We start from the raw sequence: 14,092 nt of genomic DNA, 5'->3' as shown, positions 1-14,092 counted from the left end.
ACAGATCATTTTAGTAGGGCTTTCTACCTGCCAGGTGATCAAACAAATAATGGATGGGTACGGGCCTGTACTGCTGTAGACAAGCTGTAGTGTGAGAGAGAGCACATATCGACAGCTGTCTTCGTATATTTTTATAAATCTAGTTTTGCGATTTTATATTTTAATCATTGGTTTTTTTTATTACGTTATTAATTATTAATTTTAAGATGAAAAAGTTTTAAATTTCCGTATAAATTTTGACTTGGAATACTGTCAGAGAAAAAAAAAACATTTTTAGTTTTGAATGTAGGGGCAACAGTATGAAATCTGTACAAACATTTTTGGAACAAAAATTGTTGAAAAATGATTTTTTTTTAAATTCTCTTCAAAAAATTAATATTTTTACGGAAATATCAAATATTTAAACAATTCAGTACGTTTAAATTCGCATTAAAATTGGCAAAATAACAAATTTTTTAAGATAAAAAAGAAATCACAAAAATATGTCCCTCTAACGTCCATAAATCAATACAATCACTTTTATGCAAAATGTATTTAGTACAAATTCAGAAAATTTTAAATTTTTTACTCCGAAATTCTAACTAGAAACCTCATGGGTTATTGTAAGTCACGTGCCCTCGCTAGAGCCAATAGTAACGCGGCAAGCAAGAACGAAGACAGCTGTCGATATGCGCTCTCTCTCATACTACATCTTGTCTATAGCAGTACAGGCCCGTACCCATCCATTATTTGTTTGATCACCTGGTAGGTAGAAAGCCCTACCGAAATGATCTGTTTTTTTGGGAATCTTATTTTTTAGCTATAAATAACACTCCATTCAAATTTCAAGCTGCCTCAAAAACATTTTTTAGAATTTTTCGCAAAAATTATTTGCACGCGTCTGGTAATGTTACAACCCCGATTAAATTGTCTGGCTTATTTTTTTTCGTATTTATTAAATATTACACTGCAACATATATAAATTGCATATTGCCTCAAATATATTTTTGGGGAAAAAAAAAATATTTTTAAAAATGTAAAGGGGTTGATTTAGCCCCGCTACTCACCAGCCAGGTCTGCAATTCCGTGTTGGAATATAATAGGAGAGGTATGTGACAAGTTTTCAGCTTCCCTCAAATACCTACCCAAAAATTGGTGCCAGCTCTCCTACTATTCCCTCCTGTCGCCCTCTTAAACAAACGAGAGGTTCAGCTCGCTTAGGATATCTATAAAAATAATATAATAAACATATATTTTTAATAATTAATTCTGAACAGTTGGTTTTTGCAAGGTTAACTTGTAATGTCATCGCATAACTAAAAAGCAGGCACTTGCTGTTAACGAAAATTATAATTACAAATCAATATTGATTTATTCAAAATGATTGCTTTTGCATTTTCGTAATTGACTTTTAGTTAGCAATTATTTTTGTCTAGGTATCCTTCGATCCCCACACAACGTGGTCTCGCCTTGTCGCGGCGGTGGGGCTTAAGTGTGCATGCACCTCGATACCGTGGAGCAGCGTTGTCTGCACAGGGGTGCCGCGAACTAAGAAGACTGCACACGGTGTTCCCTTTTCCCACCTTTGCTGGACAAAGGGTGCGTGAAGCGGGAGAGGGCTCCCTTCTGGAGACCTCTTGGACGCTAGACCATGTCCCCGGCAGCTCTTTGGCTGCTAAAGGGGAAGGCCCTCCAGAGGAGGGTACCGGTACGCCGGCGTGGCCACGTCGTGGTCAGACGTGTGGGTCTGTCAGTAATGATAGACCCCACGTGGATGAGAAGTGAACCGGAGGGCACTCCCTTCCGGTCGCTGGTTGCCATGTCCCCGGCTGCCCCTTGGCGGCTACAGGGGAAGGCCCTCCAAAGGGGGGTACCGGTTTACCGGCGTGGCTTCGTAGAAGCATACCGTAATCCCTACCGAGTATAGGGGACGGGGACCGCTGCCTAGCAGGGGCCGCGAGGATGTGTACCTCTATAAAAAATGCCCTAATCTTAAGCCTGTGACGTGCCCGGTGATGAGATGAGTGGCTGGAGGGAGTCCAGTCGTAAGGGCCGTCCCAGGGGACCGACCCCTGGTTAAATAACAAAGGACCAAAAAATCGACACCTCCATGCAATAAAATTGTAACTCATTTTTTGAGATTTTTGGTGAGAGTAAAATGAAAATTCCAAATATCATAGCTATTCAAGGTTTCACTCTACAATCTTCGAAAGTGTTGTTATCCTATGTTTTTAATGTGCACTATTGTCATGTACTTTAAGATTATAAAAAAAAGTTGTTTTCATGGCTTTTCATGACTTACGTGAAAAACAATGCCTAGTCAAGTCACTTGAGTTACAGTGACAAACATTGTATGTCTGAGTTACGTCCTTTATTTTTTTACTTATTATGTTTTTTATCTTTTCAAACAATTGTAACTCTGAGTTACAATTTTATTGCACGAAAATTGTATGTAAACGTTCAATTGTTTTTCATACAAATAATTGCAAATTTCTTAAAAATCCTATCATAATGGACATAAGTCACTATAACAGGATTAATAATAATTAAAATATTTGATTGTAAGACTAAAACTGCAGCTTACTGACAAAATTTATTAAAAGTTAATTAGAACAAACACTTATTAAAGCATCGCACGCAATACCTACCTACCATTTAAAATCAGCCGCTAATGACAGGAATAACAAAAAAAATCAACTCAATTTTCTTGTTTGGTAACATTAATAAAATAGAACTCAATAACAATTAATTTTCATCATCACTTTTGTTATCTTCAGCTAATTGAGTTAAATGTGGAAGATTTAAGTAAAATTCTGGAATCGCGTTGCACTTGCATAAACTTACGAGAGCTTTAAAATTTCCTGTGGAAATTGGGAGTATTTTATCGTTGAATAATATTTTTTTTATTGCTTAGATAGGTGGACGAGCTCACAGCCCACCTGAAGTTAAGTGGTTACTGGAGCCCATAGACATCTACAACGTAAATCGTAAATGCGCCACCCACTAAAACGGGTAACGGAATACTTTCTTCCTCTGGTTGTTCACATGAGTTGTTTCTTTAATTCTTGTCGTTTTTTAATGCGTTTCCAAGCAAGGTTAATAGTTAGATATTGGCTACTTAAATAATCATATTGGAAATATATTAAATCTTGGTTTTCTTTTTCTATTTTAATGTGTTTTAATTTAGACCACATTACTTTTTCTCATAACTATCCAAGTTGTTTTTATCCGTCAGAAGCCTTTAAAATCTAGAATTACATTCTGATCTAATTCAGCTACGACTAAAGCTCGCATGTTGTTATAGCACATCTAATTAAAGTGATCCATTGCTCTAGTACGTAAATAATTTGATTTTTGTTCCGTAGTTCAGTCAATGCATGCATGGCATATCCTTCAGATTGCGAATGTCCAACTTCAAAATAGTTATGTATAATCGATATGCCAAATATTTTACACGCATAGGAAACATAGCTATTATTATTCGGTTATGGTTTTGTCCGCCACAGCAATTAGAAAAAAAGTTAAATATGCGAAAGCCTTCTTCATATTTCTGTTTAATAAAAAGAAACACAGCCTGTTGTCTCGTTCCATACGTACGAATATCCTTTGGACTTTCCTAAATTTAAGATGGTAAAATTATATACAGCTAATTTCCTTCTATAGTAAAATAATGAAACTTCAGACCGGGGTGTTGTCAAAACATTATGTAAGTCATAAATGGCTGTGACTATGCTTGGATTGAAACTTATAAGTCAGATACAGAGGTTTTGGCTTATGAAATTCTATGTTGTATTCTTTATAAAACATATCTTTATACTGTCTAGAATTTGACACTTGTTCTGTTGGACAATTAACTTTCATCCGATCAACATAAAGTCCATATAATTTAGAGTATGTTAAAAAGTATAATTTTTAAAGTATAATTTGAAAGTTCTTTTTCTTACGGTATGGGAATCAATTCTAGGGGTTAATGACAATAATTTCTGACAGAATCTTTCACTGCATCTGGGATCAGATTTGTTCGACTATTATGACTTCCTCTCAAATCCCTTGTTATAATTCCTGTCCCCCCTGCATCTATCTCCTTGTAAATAGTTTGCAACCACATGTCGGTAATACAGAGAGTGTCGAAAATCATATTTTTACAAAACCTTTTCTTGTCGCCATCAGCATATAAATAGTAATTAAAGGACCAATGACGTCGTGAGTGACAAATAACTGATATTGTTATTTATTTTCGTTAAACTCTGTCTACACATCAACATACAAAATTTACTTGCCTTGACTCAGACACCAAAAATCTTTAAAAATCGCATATCTCGCCGTTTCCGATATCCTTTCTTTACAATTTTTAATCGTGTAAACCGCACACACAATGCAAGTAAACTCGGGCGACAAGATCGTAATGCATCTTAGGGGTCAGGCCCACACAAAAACTAATATCAAAGTCCGTGCAATAACATTGTAACTCAGGTTACAATGCAGTAGCATGGTATTTTGTGTTCATAAACTCCAGAGTCATGCTGTGCAAAGATTGTGAATAAAGTTACAATTTTGTTGTATGTCATTGATTAGATATTCGTAATATTTTGTGTATTGTAAATAAAGTTACAATAACCTTGCAGGTTAATCTGTTTTTTTTGGGGATTTACAATGCTTTTACCTCTTTCATAAAATCAAATTGAATAGGCGTAGAGTTACAATTATTACACAGAAAAAATCCTTTTTCTTTATGTATAAGAATACCATCGTAACTCAAAATTTGTAAAAAAATGAGTTACGATGTTGTTGCATGGAGGTGTCGAAATGATGGCACACTTAAAAACAAAATTACCCTAGGAGGGTACCAACCCGAGGGACCTGGGCGGGCCCCCGGCGCGCACTCTGCGTGGCCGGGGGCTCCGTCTGTGGGGGAGTTTTGCTGGACTTCCACCGGGCGCGTCCGTAGGTGGCGGATAACGGGATCCTCTAGGAACAGTCCCACTCCCAGGGGTATCGTCCGGTCTTTTTCGTTGCAAGGATTTTTAGGTGTTAGGTAGGTAGGCTAGGTGTAGGAGTAGGGTAGCCTAGTTAGGCTTTGCAACGAAAGAGATCGGATGACGCGGACCAAAACCAGCAGGGGGAGTTGCGGGCTCTCCACGCCCTTCACTCGCTGAAGGGTGTTCCTCCTGGAGACGCTCGGGCTCCCTCTCTTGTCCCCTTTCTTCCCCCTTTTTTGTTTTTCTTCGGATCACGTCCGACCCGTTTCGGACGTAACCCATGGGAGATGGTGGGCCACTTTTGGCCTGCCTTTCGATGGAGAAGTGAGCCGGCGTTGCTTGCGCATCTTCCGGCCGCTGGTCGCCATGTCCCGCCATGGCTTCGGCTACAGGGGCACGCCCTCCAGAGGGGGGTACCGGTATACCGGCGTGGCTACGTCGTTGTTGCTCTTTTGAGCGTCGGGCGGTGGTCTGCCGTGTTGCTCGTTGCACTCGGCGGGCCGCCGGCCAACCCGTAATCCTCACCGCGTGGGGGACGGGGGCCGCTGCCGCGAGGGACGGGGGCCGCTGCCGCGAGGCACGGAGCCGCGAGGACGTAAACCCCTTTAAAAAATGCCCCAATCCTAAGCTCTGGTGCCCGGCGATGGGATGAATGGCTGGAGGGAGTCCAGTCCCGAGGGTACCAACCAGACCCCAGGGGACCGACCCCTGGTTAAACAAAAAGGAATAATGAAAAAATGGCACCTGTGAAGAATTTATTACCCCAGGAGGGTGGGTACCTCCCGCTCCGCGGGGGGAGAATCCCTCCGTGCGGTCGAGCGATCGGCCGCACGCTGCTCCACCGTTTCTGGGGGGGGGGCACACACTGCCACGAGGAAGGGGGCGACAGCACGGGTCGCGTAAGGGATCGAGTTCCCACCGTGCTCCTCGAACGATGTGACAGCCTGTTCTCGCTTCACTCGGCGCGAAGCTCCGCGAGGGGCGACGCGTCCAGTGGGAGGAAGACGCCAGTGCTGCTCGCAGACAGCGTGCAAAAGCGGACTCCTCGTCAGCCTGCATCTGTTCCTCCGTCCGACTCCTCGGAAGGAGAGCCTGCCAGCGCCAAATACATGGCGTTGGCGGAAGGGCCGGCGGCTGCTGCGGCGCCACCCGCCACAGATTGTGACACAGTTTCGTCTCGCGGACTGGCTGCTGCCTCCTCGGCGCAGTCCAGGGCCGCCTGCCGTGAGGCAAGACAAAAGACAAAAACCGGAGAGGTCGCGCGTTTAGAACGTTACCTAACCGAGGTGGGTCCTTTTGACCCCCTCCGAAAATTTACAATAGTCAAGGACATCGTCTCCACCATAGCCACAGGATCGGCAGCGGGGCTTAAAGGAGACTACGTGCGCGCTATGAAGTCGCAGCCGCCACCCTGGCAGAGCTAATGGAAAATGTGGTGAGCCGCACGACGGACGAGGAGACGATATGCCTACGTAAGGAACTAGATCTAATGTACGCCCGCTTAGAGCAAATTAGCGCCGAAAACGGTAGCCTTCGCGCGGAGAACGGGCAAATGAAGGTAGACATGGCCGAGTTGCGCACAGTGGTCAACGACCTGGTCGAGAAACAGCGCAGCTCGGCCCCCACTCCCCCTCCGCCCGAAGCGGAAGGCCTCACTGAGGTCGAGGAGCTGAGGCGGCAGCTCCTTATACAGGAAGCGCGCAGCTCCAGGGTGGAGCGTGCGAGGCCGCCCCTCGCTCATGAGACGAAAGGCAGTGCGCCTGTGCCAGCACCCCGAAAAACAATGGCCGTCAGAACTTGTGGCGGCCCTAAAAAGGGCGCGACACCTGCGGCACGTCCAGCCGTCTCGGCTGCTGTTCCGTCCAAGCCCGGACCATCGGGGGCCCAACAAGTCACGGGGGCACCAAAACCCGCCCCCTCAGGAGCACAAGTCACTGGCCAACGCAAGACTCAGAAGACTGCTCCTGCCCCGTCCCAGCCTGCGAAGGCGGGGCCCGGCAGGAGCCGGACCAAGAAGAAGGTGGGCGTCAACGCTGCGAAACCGACCCCGACTCCCCAGCCCCGCCCGCTGCCCCCGGCTCCGGCCACTATGGAAGAGGCATGGACAACGGTAGTGCGGCGTGGGCCCAAAAAGGTGGCAGCGCCTGTCGCGCCGCGCCCCAAGCCCGTCCCTGCGGCCGCCGCTCCCCGCCAAGAGGGTGGAGCGGAGCCGAGGGGCCGAAATGGACGAAGGAGGCCGCGCGCCCCGCGGTCGGCTGCAGTGGTAGTGGAGCTGCTGCCGGCCGGCAAAGAAAAAGGCATCACCTACCACGAGGTGATGACCCAGGCGCGCGGCGGCGTAAATGTGGGCGCCCTCGGCGTGGAGGGGGGCATCAAGGTCCGGCAGACGGCCAACGGGGCACGTCTCATAGAGTGCCCCGGCCCGAACACCAACGCCGCGGCCGAAAAATTGGCGGCCCGGCTGAGGGAGATCCTGCCGGACCCCGAGGTGGTGCGCATCGCGCGGCCCGTAAAAATGGCGGAGGTAAAAAATTACGGGCCTCGACGGAGGCGCCACGAAGGAGGAGGTCGCCGCGGCTATCGCGTCGCAGGGCAACTGCGCCCTCGCCGACGTCAAAGTCGGGGAGCTCCGAGAAACATATTCCGGTACCCGGACGGCGTGGGCGCGTTGCCCGGTAGCAACGGCGAACCTCCTGGCCACCCCTCCACAGGGTCGGCCGGCTGATAGTCCAGGGAGACTGCGCGTGGGCTATGTGATGGCCCACGTGCAACTGCAGGAGAGCAGGCCATGGCGTTGTCTTCGGTGCTTCGGCACCGGCCACGGCCTCGCCAAGTGCCCCTCGACCGTGGACCGCAGCGACCTGTGTTTCCACTGCGGCCAACCGGGGCACAAGGCAGCCTCCTGCACCACAGCCGCGCCGCACTGCGTCTTGTGCGACGCGGCTAAAAGGAGGGCCGACCACCGGGCCGGGGGCCCGGCGTGTAAGTCCGCCCCCTCCTCTACCAAAACGAGGAGGGGCGGCAAGAAAAATAAAAAGAAGAAGGAGAGGCCGGCTGCAACAAGGGCAGCCGGCGAGTCAGTTCCCGCCGCGGCTGTTGTCGAGCCGCAGGGCGGGACAGACGAGGGAGCGATGGACGTAGCCCCGTAATGGGTTGCGTCCATCGCTTCCTTCAAAGTAATCTGAACCACTCCGCCAGGGCACAGGATCTCCTCGTCCACACCATGGCGGAGTGGTCAATCGACGTCGCTGTCGCCGCGGAGCCGTACTTCGTCCCCACCGACCAGGACTGCTGGATCGGGGACGTCGACGGCTCCGTGGCCATCGTACTAAGACAGTCCGCGGCGTTACCCCCCTTGGATATGGTGGCCAGGGGACCCGGGTACGTCGCGGCTAGGATCGACGGGACCGTCGTGATCGGGGCGTACTTTTCTCCGAACAGGAGCCTCGCCGAGTTCGAGCGGTTTCTGGGCGGGCTCGAGGCGCTTTTGCACCGCTTCGGGTCCCGCCCTGTCATCGTCGCGGGGGACTTTAATGCCAAGTGCACGGCTTGGGGTTCCCCCCGCACGGATGCGCGAGGCGAGGCCCTTTCGGAGTAACAGAGGCACGGTCGCGACTTGCGTGCGGTGGAACGGGGAATCTCACGTGGACGTGACGTTCGCGTCCTCGTCCGCCGTGCGCCGCACCCGCGGCTGGCGCGTACTCGAGAGGGCGGAGACGCTCTCGGACCACAGATACGTCCGATTCGAGCTCTCCGCCTCTTCCTTGTCGTCGTCGTCAGCCGCGGGCGCCCGCGGCGAGGAGGAGCTCCCGCAAGGTGCGCCCCGTTCGTTCCCCAGGTGGGCCTTGAAACGGATGAACAAGGAGTTGCTGATGGAGGCGGCCGCTGTTGCTGCGTGGGCGCCAAAACCCGCGCGGCTCGCGGACGTGGATGCGGAGGTCGACTGGTTCCGGGGCACTATGGCAAACATTTGTGATGCCGCCATGCTCCGGGTCGGCCCCCGAGCACCACGTGGGGGTGCGTTCTGGTGGTCGCCCGAGATCGCAAGACTCCGCGAGGAGTGCGTGAGGAAACTGTTAAAAACCTTGGCGTTACCTTTAACTCTTTCTTAAGCTGGAATGAGCAGGTTAACAATGTTAGCAGCAAAGTTAACTTTACATTCCATTCACTCAAATGTCTCCAATATTTTTTGCCTTTGGAAACTAAAACTTCTCTTGCCCAGTCTCATTTTACCCATTTTGGACTACGCTGATGCTTGCTACTTGGATGCCACTGAGGAGCTTCTCAATAAGCTTGAGCGTTTGCAAAATTTGTGCATCCGTTTTATTTTTGGTCTCAAAAAATATGATCATATTTCTGAATTTCGCAAAAAGCTCAAGTGGCTCCCAGTCCGTTTCCGCAGAAATACTAGAATGTTGTGCTTCCTATTTAATATCCTACATAATCCTAACTACCCACAATATTTACGTGATCGCTTTACCTATGCCCTTCCCTCCCTTGCTCCTTGTAGAACACACATTAAAATTCTCCTCAAATGCCCCGTTCATAAAACACATGCTTACGCAAAATCATTTTCTGCACAAGCAGTTATACTTTGGAATTCCCTCCTTCCAAGCATACGAGCGTGCAAAACCATAGCAGCGTTCAAGAAATCTGTTAAAGAACATTATTTATCCTTACCATCTTAAATAAAGTATATATATTTGTATAATGTATTATAATATAAAGTAAGTATATGTGTGTATGTTATATATATACCTAGTTAGCTCATAAATTCTGTCACATGTTTAATGTAAAATAATTGAAACAAGTTTATTCATTATGTAACCATTCATATGCCAAAATGAACTTAACAAAACATAGATTCTTATGACACTAAAGTTTATTCAAAATGACCTCCATGATTTTGAATACAGGCCTTCAATCTGCGCGGCCAGTCGTCTATCGCAGTACGAACGAGGTCCATGTCAATATCGGCGGCTGCCTTAATCAAGGATGTCTTGAGTGACTCCAAAATGGGATGAGGCTTTGAGCACGCCTTTTCCTCCAAGTGTTGCCATATCTTGTAATTTAACAGATTAAAATCTGGACTGGAGGAGGACCAGTCTTCGTGCCGGATGAAGTCGATTTCACGCGCCGCCAGCCAGTCTTGTGTGCTATTCGCTCTATGAGCTGGCGCCGAATCTTGTTGGAATACCCAGTGCCTGTTATTGAACACGGTATGAGAAACAGGTTCCACAAGGTTCATCAGGACTGTATTTTGATACACAACTGCATTCGTTTTTACACCTTTCTCACAAAAATGTACCTCTGTTAAGCCCCAATAAGAAACTCCCAACCATACCATGAGCGAGGATGGAAAATGACCTCGTTGGACACGCGGAATACGGTTGCTCGCTTCTACACTACTGTGTGCGTACACCTTATCATTTTGTTTGTTGTACCTCTCTTCTACGGTAAAAATTTTTTCATCCGAAAAAAGAACTTCCCGATATTTTTTTCCCGCGTACCGCTTCAACAAAGCGCGGCATCTCTTCAGTCTCAGGTCCATTAGACGAGCATTCAAACGATGTCCTGTTTTTCTTCGATATGCCCGAAGCCCTAGGTCTTCATTTAACACCCTTTTCACCGTGGTTCTGCTTAACCCCATCTGAAGGGCCAACAGTTTCTGCTTACGTTTGGGATTTCTTTGAATTCGCGCCTTCACAGATTTTATCACTGCTGGAGTCCTAACAGACCGAGGGCTACCACTTCTTGACCTGTCATCTACACTAGAGTCTTCATTGTATCGTTTGATGGTACGATAAACGAATCTTTTGGTTATATTCAAAATTTTCAGTATGTTAAAAATTTGAATTGGCGCGTAACCGCAACGATGCAACGCAATAACTGCAACACGGTCTTCTTTAAGCGTCCACTCCATATTTGTATGTATATATATTGTTTTGTATCTTGTAATATGTATATATTATTATATGTAATTGTCGCGGCGCCTGACGCGTTTAGCACAGCAAGCTAGCCAAAACATTTACTACTACCGGCACCGCGCGCTGACAGCATTCAACAACAGTCTGAAGATACCTCCCAATAATCATTATTGACAAGACCTTCCTTTTTTCGAGAAAGGTCACATTCCAAGATTCATCGACGAACAATCACAACCAAACCATTGTATAATTAAAGCAAGTAGCCAGAATGCAATTGGTTTTATTAAAGAAACAATAGAGCCACAGTGTCTCGCGTAGACATACTTTTTTTGGCGACCGTGACAGGACACGCGTTCCGCCTCATTCGACGTGCCAAGTCATCATTAAGATAACGGCGTCGCATCAGCAATCTCCGCCAAAAGGAAGGAAAAGGGAACGCAGTACTGGACAATCGGTGGATCCGGCAGCGAAGCAGCAGCAGTAAGACTACGCCACGACCGCGTTGTCGTTCATCAAATAAGACATACTTTTTTTTTGGCGACCGTGACAGGACACGCGTTCCGCCTCATTCGACGTGCCAAGTCATCATTAAGATAACGGCGTCGCATCAGTAATCTCCGCCAAAAGAAAGGAAAAGGGAACACAGTACTGGACGATCGCTGGATCCGGCAGCGAAGCAGCAGCAGTAAGACTTCGCCACGACCGCGTTGTCGTTCATCAAACAAGATAAGTGTCTTTCCTTCAACATTCCCAATCCCTTAATATCAAATCCATAATTATTGCCTTCACAGTGTATCAGAAGTTTCGTACATTTGTGCAAAGGATAAATAACATAATTTTACGTAAATCATCCACGTGTTCAACCAAAGATTACCAAGTGCATTGTTATGCAATCTTGCTATCATTGCTTTAAAATACAATAAAACAATCAAACCTTCATTTCAAAAACGTTTTTTCGGTTAACAAGCTGCCTATCCACGCATTTCGTAAAAATTCTATACAATTTTACGCGTCATTCTGCGATCTACCTACACATTATAATTATTCAATCATTGTTTAATCTTAAATCATTAGAATTCATTGTTTTAAAATATATTCATATACAATAAAGGTCATAAAATTCATTAAACAAGTTTAACATTAGCCAATTCAATTGTCACTGTTTACGAAACAGCACGTTAGTAATTATATATTATTTCTTTCTGCTAATTCGTTTGGCCGACGTTTCCAGGCTCGCCCCGCGATCGATCGCGCCACTTCCGAACATACAGCCGCATGTAATATTTTTTTTTTTTTTTTATGATTGAAAGTTTACTGGTGGCCCGAAGGCCTTTCCAGTTTCACCAGGACAGGTGGGCGAGCAAAGGCTCAGCCAAGAGGGGTGGGATTTGCTAACAACTGCCCGAGCGCCTCCGAAGGAGACCTAACAACTCAAGAGCAATTGTTTCGCGAATGAATCTACTACCGGATCGGAATCGCGACCCGCTGAGAAGATCCGGCGAGAAACTCAGCGGGCTGATGCATGGGTTAGGTTGCACGTCGACCTCTTTGTCGAGTTCGACGAGTACGGTTACCGGGGTCCCTAAGCCTGCCCCTAGTATTAGAGCTGAAGGCATCTAATGCAAAGGTTATTGGATCTGATGGATCCGTAAGGACGTGTCTAGGGCGTCGACGGTGACTGGCTCCTGCATGATCAGGATTCGGGGAGTAGTCAGCGGCGGCAACGATAAGACGATTATCATGACGCATAGCCTTATCGAAGTATCGTTCCGACGCTGACTTTATGTATTTCCGAATTGATTCGAGGCCCAGGTCGTCGTGTAGGTCAACGTTCCTCACGAACCACGGAGCCCCGACAGCTAACCTGCAAAAGCGGGATTGTAGGGATTGGAGGGTGTCTATGTGTGTGCGGGCCGCGTGAGCGAACACCACACTCGCGTAAGTCATGACGGGCCTTATGCAAGTTTTGTAAAGTGTCACCTTGTTCCGAAGGGACATTTTACTCCGCTTACAGATCATCTGGTAGAGTCTACCGAGAATAAACGCGGCACGGTCACGGACTGATTTTATATGCGGGCGGAATGTCATCGATGCATCCAGGGTAACGCCCAGGTACTTGACCTTCCTGGCCCAGGGCCGCATGTAATAAGCCGTGCTCCGAGACCGCGAAGACTGCCATCGAATGGAGGAGAGTCAGTCGGTACCCGAATGAAACAACCGTTGCAGCTAAGTCAGAACGAGTGGTTTTTCATTATTTAAAAAATCATTTACTAACTTTTCCATTCTTTAAAACAAGTAACGATATTCTAAGAACTCAAGTAAATTAAATTTAAAAATACAACAATGGCTACTGGGTCTGATAAAGCCATGAGTAAATACAAAGAACTGATTCTAAGGCGTAGTTCTATTAAAGGTCAAATAACAAAGTTTAAAAATTATTTAGCTTTATTTGAATCATCGCCGTTATCCAGTATTGAGGTAGCTGAGCTATCACTAAGATTAAACAGATTTGAAAATTTATCCACAAAATTTGATAGCCTTCAATCAGATATTGAAGTGCTCAATCACGATAGTCTAGAGAGAGAAATCGATGAGAGGGATGGTATTGAGTGCGACATCATTTCATGCATTGCTACGGCAAACAGTTTGATATCAGAAACAAACATTCAACTAGAGGCGCGCCGAAAGTCTGTCGCGCCACCGGAGCCTCAATGCCATCACCACCACGATGACCCTGGTGTTAAGCTGCCACAGATTCAGATTTCTAGATTTGACGGAGCTTATTTCCGCTGGCTCGAGTTCCGTGATACCTTTGAAACATTAGTACATAATAATTCGCGTATTACCGATATTCATAAATTTCATTACTTCATTTCCTATCTCGAAGGAGACGCAGCTAGAATCATCTCCAACCTCGAAGTATCTTCTTCTAATTACAGAGACGCCTGGTCATTGCTTTGTGAGCGGTACAATAACAAAAGACTTCTTATCAATTACCACTTGTCTGCTTTAGTCAATGTACAACCTATAGCACGCGAATCAGAAAGGTCATTAAGATTTTTAGTTGACCATGTTACGAAGAACTTGCGTGCACATTCTAGCTTGGGACTACCCACAGTCAAGTGGGATATCTTGTTAATATTTTTACTTTCATCCAAATTAGATAATGTCACTCTGATTAAATGGGAAGAACTGCGTAATACTTTT

The sequence above is a fragment of the Bombyx mori genome, chromosome 16, assembly GCF_030269925.1.
Source record: "Bombyx mori chromosome 16, ASM3026992v2".
NCBI lineage: Eukaryota > Metazoa > Arthropoda > Insecta > Lepidoptera > Bombycidae > Bombyx > Bombyx mori.
This window is presented reverse-complemented; position numbering follows the sequence as displayed.